Genomic DNA, 7,389 nt, shown 5'->3' on the forward strand with positions numbered 1-7,389 from the left:
AAGTAGATTCTATGATTAGTCCAATTTTACAGATGAAGAAACTGAGGCTAGGCATTTGGCATAAATTACCAGTGTTGGCAAGGACTTTAGACGCCATTTTATCCAATGCACTTATTTTAAAGAGGGGCAGCTGAGACCTAGGGATATGATTTCCATCATGCACATTCATTAAAACTTTTATTAAGTGGAACCCACTATCCACACTCAAATTAGCCAGGTGCTTTTTTTTCCCCTTTAGCAATTTACAAGGAATAGAAGGACTTTTTATAGTTATATTTGGGGAAAGGGGTACATTTTACTTTCTATCGGCTTTTTCTCTTCTTAAAAACATTTTGATTCTTTATGTTACCAGTCATTTTAGTGTGTTTAGTAGTTTTAAAAAATAATACACAGATTGGACAAGACTAGAATGTATTTGTCTTAGTTAATTTTTTAAAGTGACTACCTAAAACCCAGGTCTTCTAACTTGGAGTCCAATGCCCTTTTCTTGCTCCACTGTAGTCTCAAAGGTGAATTTGCAAACATGATTTCAGACAAAATGCAAGAGCCATATTTAATTATCTTAAGTTGGCTTTTGTCATCAAGGAAATCAGAAGGTTTGGACAACTCAGGGATGGATTTCCATCCCACATATTTTTTACTACTGTTTCTGTAATTAAGTTTACAGTCTATATTCAGGATTTTGTGCTTAAGGGGTATTACCACTGAGGTTGTATATTATTCTTAGTTCTAGCCTATGGGTCAGCAAAGTTTTTCTGTAAAGGTCCGGATGATAAATATTTTAGACTTTGCAGTCTCTTAGCTGTTCAACTCTGTTGCAGACAATACGTAAACCAGTGAGCATGCCTGTGTTCCAATAAAACTTGACACAAATTTGAATTTTATATAACTTTTACATGTCACAAATACTCTTCTTTAGATTAAAAAAAACTTTTTAAATGTAAAAACCATTCTTAGCTTGCAGACCATACAGAAACAGGCAGCAGGTTGGGTTTGGCCTGTGGACTGTAGTTTTCCTACCCTTGATCTCAGCTAAGAGGCACGCCCAGGTGTCATGATCAATTGTATAGGACACTGCGAGTAATGTATTATAATGTATTACTGGTTAATTGTAAAAATATCGACATTAGTAATTTGTTTGTAAACTAAATTATAGTTGATGGGTTGTTATCTTGATAATGCATTCCCATTAGAATTTGCATTCTAATATGTTTTCCAGAGTGGATGTGAAAGAGGTGTCAGTAAAGTCAGAGCTGGGTAAGTTTTATTTTATCTAAGCTGTGCCAATCGTGAATGACTTTCACTGTGCAGTTGCTCTTCATGGTGTGGATTACAGTTGATCCTTAAACATTGCATGGGGTTAGGGGCACTGACCCTCTAGGCAGTGGAAAATCCACCTATAATTTATAGTAAGCCCTCCATAATATGTGGTTCCCATGTCCACGGTTCCTCCTATCCATGGTCACATGGTCCAACGATGCAACCAACCTTACTACATGCAGCACTGTAGTATTTACTATTGAAAAAAATCCATGTATAAGTGAACCTGCACAGTTCAAACTTACGTTGTTCAAGGGTCAACTGTACAATGTTCAGACTAGTTTATTTTCCTCTAGACAGTTTTTAAGTATTATCTAAATCTGTTACATCCCCGGGATGGGAGTGTTTTACTCATGTGACTATGGCATCACCTTGTGTATCATAATGGAAACATGTTTGAGAACCACCACAATAGGTCAAATGCTGAGATGTGAATACTTTGCTGTATATAACTGTATTGTTTTCTAAATAGAATTGGTTATGTTTAGTGAACAGTTTGATTATTCTCAGAGTGTTTGTATATATATTTGTACATACATGATGAGGTCTGTATGTGTTTATACATAAATGCCTATTATATACACATACCATGGCCATTTGAAGGTCTTTGTCAGGATTGTTTCTGTTTCTGATCTTGTGAATACTTTAAAAACCAAGAGATAAAACATTGTATGTATTACAGGCCAAACTACCCTTGAGTTTATAGTAATTTCGTTTGCAGAAAGAGTTCCTGGATCCGTTATTAAACCTTGCCTCCTCCATTCAACATTCTATGACTTGTTAAGAACATATAAAATAAAGTATCATTGTTGAGTTTGACTTTTCTATACTGTTAGTTAAGAAACTAAGCCTAGTGTGAACTGAGGCAATGGCATGTAGATGCAACCGGGTTTATCCATGTTTTATATTTAATTAGATTTCTTGTTCAATTAATCAGTTACTTAGTTTCAAGTTGTACTTGGTTGTTTTCATATTTAATAGATAAATATAAATTCCTTTTCATGAAAATAGTGGCTATTAACGTGATTTTAAATGTGACTAAAAATTTAAGTGAACCATCAAGCGCTTTGGGGTTTTTCACTTAAAGTATGCTGATATTCAACTAATGTTTTCCATTTTCCCCTGGATATTGGCTATTAGGCAAATAGCTGTTCTGTTCTATTCTTCTGGAGAGCCATGGATTCTCTAGGGTTACGGGGTGCGTGGCGGTTGTGCCATTCCCCCAGATCACTAAAGCCGTTACCATTTCATCACACAGAATGTCCTGACCACCTGGAAGAGTAAATGCACCTTCTCCACATGCCTTATTCCCCCAGATGCGCTCATATGCTGGAACAGTCTGGCTCCAGGAGTATTAATATACTTTTTTGCAACTGTCTGTAAAATACTATTTTGTAAGAACTATGCCTTTAGATGGACATTGGTGGGTTATGTTTGTTTTATAATAATTGTGTACCTAATGTTCAATTGTGATTGATTTTGAGATTTATGTATATTTATAAGCCTGTCCTACGTGGATTTTTACTCTACGATGTGTGGTACCTTACTAATAAAGACATGAATTTCTATTTATGTAAAGTAATTGTAGCAATATTCCTAGATGCTACCTAAATGATTGTTCTGCCCATCTGCTGTCACAAAAACTTCTGTCTTTAGAGGGCTATGTTAGAGTTAGAATATATTAACTAGATTTAAATTTTAAAATATAAATTCTCAACATGGTTTGAAATTCTTCCTGTTGATTTAATTAAAGTTTATAATTCTTTATTGATTTACTCTGGTGCATCTTTGGTTTTCTGTTTGTTTGTTTTACACCCTTTCATCAGTACAGTCTCCCTGAAGTTGTAAACCTTGGAGAAGATGACAGCCTGTCATTCTGACAAAGAAGAAAATCATGTTGCAGTAGTCAGGTAAAAATCCCTGCAGAGAAACAATTTGCAAAAGGAATCTTTATTTATCGCTTCAGCTCAGTACCTTTATCAAATAGTAAATGGAGGCCTGTAATCCCATGTAAAGTGTATTAATTGGCTAATAGTGCATAACTAGCTCTAAGAATTTCAATTATAGGCCTTACTGGTTAACTAAATCATATTATATGTTAAGAACAGTTGGTTTAGTTGTAAAGGCTTATGAATCATCAAGGTGGTATGGAAATTGTGGAATGCAGTCGCTGAACTGGTTGAGAAACTGGGACTAGGTTGAGAAATTCAAGGAATGTCATGTTAAGAAAGAGTTAGTTATTACCACATTCTGCATTATAGGCTCTAATCCTCACCCCACCCCCCAAACAAGTATTTTGTTGTTTTTTGGTATCCTAGGTGTTTGCCGTGGTATTTATTTTGCAGTATTCTCAGTGGGTAGCCCAGCTGTCCGACCTGACCCTGGCTGATGTTTGACTTGGAAGTTTCTTAGGGCTCAGTCCCAGGTGCAAGGGCCAGGGTATGAGCTGTAAGAAGAGACTGATGAAGTAAAGTGGACATGAAAGTTACTTGCATCCAGGAGGTCAAGAAGCTTTAACCACTTGTTCGTTCATTCATTCATTCAATGAATACTTATCGAGGACTCTTATGTACCAGTCCTTATGCTAGAAGCTACTCATGGAGGACTCTAGGAAGAACAGCTCTTGATTTCTGCCCCTAAGAGGCTCATAGCCTACTTGGGGAGTCAGATACCTAAATATCATGATAATACTTTTTGGTGACTGCAGTGTAAAGAAATGCTCAGGTGTGGTGCAAACCTGGAGTAGGGATCCTCACCCAGCCTGGGGCAACCAGGTGAAAGCAGGTGGTAGTACTGAGGCTGAATCTTAAAGAAGGAATAGGAGCAAAGCAGGATGTGGAGAAGCATCTCCAAGAAAGGGGAGAGCAACCCCAGAAGAAAGGCCAGCAGGATGTGTTCGGGAACCGCTGTCATTTGACAGGGTTTGTATTAGTTTCCTATTGCTGCTGTAACAAATTACCGTAAATTTAGTGGCTTAAAACAACAGAAATGTATTCCCTTGCAGTTCTGGAGGCCAGAGGTCTGAACTGAATCACATGGAGCTACAATCATGGTGTGGGCAGGGCCGGTTTCTTCTGGGAACTCCTGGGGAGAGAATCCTTCCTTGGCTTTTCCACCTCTGGTAGCTGTGGATATTTCTTGGCCCATGGTCTCGTGGCTCCAATGTCTGCCTCTGTGGTCAGAGAGGTCAGATTGCTCTCCTCTTCTGTAGTCTAATCTCCCTCCCTCCCTCTGATGTAGATACTTGGGATTGCATTTAGCCCCCATCCATATAATCCAGGATAATCTCCCCACATCAAAATCCTTAACTTCGTCATATCTGCAAAGTACAAGTAAGGTAACCTCCTTCACAGGTTCTAGGGATTAGGACCTGGATATCTTTGGGGGCCACCCAACTGCTGGAGGATAAAGGATGAGGCAGAGAGTGGGAAGAGTGAGGTAGGGTGAGCGTGGCCCCATCACAGAGGACCTTGGAAGTCATAGCAAAGAGTTTGGAACCTTCCCACAAAGTGAGGAGGCTTTGAAAGGATCAGACTGTATTTTGGAAAGATCACGCTGGCTGCGCTGTGGAGAGTGCAGCAAGAGGGCAGACAAAGGGACCAGCTAGAGGCTGCAATGACATCAGTGTGGTACCAAGAGTGTACAAACAAGTAGTGCTTAGGATTCAAACCCATCAGGACTTGATTCTCAAATGAAGAGAGTTTAGTTTATATAGAGAGTGATTCGTCTGGCTAATGTGAAATGCATCCACCATCTCGTGGTTCTCAGTCTTGCTCTGACTTGCAGCAGAAGGCTGGTTGTTTATACGCTGCATAGCCTCAGCTTTAGTTGGAGTGTGTTGTTGGGAGTAGAGCCAAGGAAGGGGTGGGCTGGGAATCCCAAATCCTGATCCCTAATTGTCACACTTCAACAGCTCCAGATAAAGCGTTCCAGAGAAATCACGTCTATGAAGATGAGGAGCTACCGGCAAAGGACATTTACGGCCAGCCACTTTTTGGACAGGCAGTTCTGGCTTTTGGTAATAAGTGTTAATTACAAAATCAGCTTGCAGATGCCAATCCCCCCTACCAAACTTCCTCCCACCCTAGAAGAGAAAGGGGGAGCTATTTTGGCTGCAGACTTTTTTTTTTTTTTTTTTTTTTTTTGTGGTACGCGGGCCTCTCACTGTTGTGGCCTCTCCGGTTGCGGAGCACAGGCTCCCGACGCGCAGGCCCAGCGGCCATGGCTCACGGGCCCAGCCGCTCCGCGGCATGTAGGATCCTCCCGGACCGGGGCACGAACCCATGTCCCCTGCATCGGCAGGCGGACTCTCAACCACTGCGCCACCAGGGAAGCCCTGCAGACCTTTTTTTTAAAGGGGGATTTTGTGTGTGTGTTTTCCCCAAAGGAACTGCCCAGCTTTCTTTCACTCATCTGGTCTTTTCCTGGGTACATGGGTCTCAGCTGGGTTGGTTGAATCAATTTGATAATTTTTTCACTGACCTTTTTACGAATTGGTAAAATTGTCCTTATTGACATGGTTTGGAATATTAGCTATAGCTGAATGGTACAAACCAGAAGGACAGGAACCTAGACTGGATGAACAGGAGCCTGGAGGCAGGAAAGGCGATACTCCACTCAGTGAACTGGCAGGACCCGTGCTGTAAGTGGGGGCATGTGTCCTAGTGCAGGAATAGGAGAGAGAAGTAGGAGTAGTTAGGGAGTCAGGCAGGGCCTGATGGTATCAGACTTGTTTACATCATTTGTTCTTCAGCCATTGAGATGTAAGAAAAAAAATCTCTTAGTAACTGTTCACATTCATACTAACCTTAGCTTCCCAAACTCTTTTCTTCTAAACCAGTTATTTATGTTCTTAGTCTGCCAGTTTTATCTAGTTTCAGACGCTGGATGGTTAGTTAAGTGTAGAAAAGGCAAATACGTTTCATCTTGGGTGCTTACTTTGTGGAGTTGGTAGTGGTTCCCTAGAATGCTTTGCTGAGAAGGATTTTGAGGCTGTGTCTAGGCTCAGTGAGAAAGAGTTGAGTGGTTGATTAGCAATGTCTTCTACGGGCTTAGTAAAAGAGAGCGGTAACTCAGATTTGGAATCTGAATGCACGTTGTTTGATTACATTTTCACATGGCTTCTCCTGCACTGTACATACTGCTCTATATGTGATGTACACACTCCACTGTAAGCACTGGACCTTGTTTAAAGTAAACACTCTAAGATAAACACAAAGCCCTGGAGACTCCTCTCCTCACCTGTGTTTGTTTTACCTCTGGGGCTGTTATCTTGATACCTTGGGAGTTTGTGGACATTGACTGAAGTTTAAGAGATGCCTCTTGACTTCTCTAGGACAAAACGAAGAGTGACCCTGAGAGCCACTATCAGATTTTTTACCATGTCCCAGGTACTGTGCTGCTGCTTTAGATACACTCTTCTGTTTCATTCTCACAGCAACCAGTGATGTAGATGTTATCGTTTTATCAGCCAGAAATCTTTCTGTTGCAAGAAATGTAAAACTGAACTGAAACTGGCTTAAATGGTTGGAAATTCATTGGTTCATGCAACAGGAAGGCCAAAGGCAGTGTGGTCCCAGGGTCAGCTTGATTCACTCCTCTGAATCTATTTCACCTCCACTGTATCCTGGATGCCCATGGAGGCTGTTCTTCCCTGAGGTCTTTGGAGTGAGTTGCTGTGTGGGACCAAAGAAGAAAACCCAAGTAGCCTTGCATTTTGGAGGTGATGCCTGAAAGCATATGTCCTGTGAGCTAGAGATTTGAGTAGACTGTGTGTACTTCTCTCAAATTCTGTTTGTAGGTCCTACATCCCAGTATTTTTTCTCTGCTCTCAACCATAGGAATACATAGCAGAAACATCCCCAGTGTTTCAACACTATTTCTCATAGGGAGCACAAACAAGTTTTTTTGAAAGGATAGCAAATCATCCATTCACTTGCTCAGCAAACACTGAACTTGTACTATGAATGGCCCATGCTGTGTCAGGTGCTGCGGACACAGAAATGAAGCAAACCCATGAGAATCTCTGACTTTGACTGTAGTGTAGTAAGTACAATCATAGAGGGGTGA

Source organism: Aethalodelphis obliquidens, unplaced genomic scaffold, assembly GCF_003676395.1.
Source record: "Aethalodelphis obliquidens isolate GAN/ISIS:26980383/991018 unplaced genomic scaffold, ASM367639v1 scaffold7, whole genome shotgun sequence".
Taxonomy (NCBI): Eukaryota; Metazoa; Chordata; class Mammalia; order Artiodactyla; family Delphinidae; genus Aethalodelphis; species Aethalodelphis obliquidens.